Source organism: Morus notabilis, unplaced genomic scaffold (assembly GCF_000414095.1).
Source record: "Morus notabilis unplaced genomic scaffold, ASM41409v2 Scaffold1094, whole genome shotgun sequence".
Classification (NCBI taxonomy): Eukaryota; Viridiplantae; Streptophyta; class Magnoliopsida; order Rosales; family Moraceae; genus Morus; species Morus notabilis.
In genome coordinates, this window is record NW_010365163.1 from 284,392 (window position 1) to 285,424 (window position 1,033).

A 1,033-nucleotide genomic window follows, 5' to 3' on the forward strand; every position below is an offset into this window, starting at 1 on the left:
CCCCCCCCCCCCCGTCACCAAGCGGAGTCTTCTACCTCACTTGAAGACCTTGTCGTCCAATTTTCAGAGGAGACAATACTCCACATAGAGAAGTTAGAGAGGATGGAGGCGCTCGACCAACTTCACGAGGAAATGAAGACAAATCTAGCATAGTTGTTTAGGTTGAAGCTGCTTCCAGGTGAATATACTAACGCCATGAATAGAGAAACACAAGAGGAGGATTGCGAGTTATTTGAAGATGACTCTTTGAGAGAGGAGGAGACTCAAGAATTGGTTAGTGAAGAATTTCAAGAAGATGTCAATGAGTCTCAATCCCTCGAGATCCCCATTGTCGTGCCACCCCCGGTTGAGAATGATCACATCTATGAAGACCCAATGTGGTCGGCAACTCCCCTACCATATCGAACGCCATTCTTCCACGCCAACCAAGCACATATGCCGGCGCCGAGTCGAGTTGAGCAAATGAGCCGAAAACTGCCAAATCTCGCCAAGCTTGAGGGTGTAACAAATCAAGACCCGTACGTTGTGTTGTATGACACGTACTATGGGCGAAAGCTACTCTTTGACGAGTTGGCTCGGCATAGGAATAATTGAGCCTAAAGACGCAATTTATGGAGGAGAGCCCCGCCCCAACCCGAGTTTATGCCATCTTGCCCTCGCCAACCATACTAGGAGGCGAGATTGTCTCGCCTCCCCGGTACGTGTTCTTATTCCCTTGTTATTAATTTTAAAGATTGTTTGATATTGAGTTTGGGGGTGAGACACTTTGTGGTTGATTTCAGTGGATTTTGAGCATTACTTATGAGTTGATTGTTATGACTTGTCCCCATTGAGTTGTGTTCTTTTGCCAATGTTTTTACTCGCTTTTCTTTTAGGTCATTTGAATAAATTGTGAGTTTTGTTGAGATGAAATGACTAGATAATAATGATGAGTATAATCACTTAATGCTTTCTTAGGTCTTTTGAAATGTATTTCATTGAGATTTCTGTGTGCTTGACTCGCATTGATTGAAATTCACTCTTGATTCTCTAC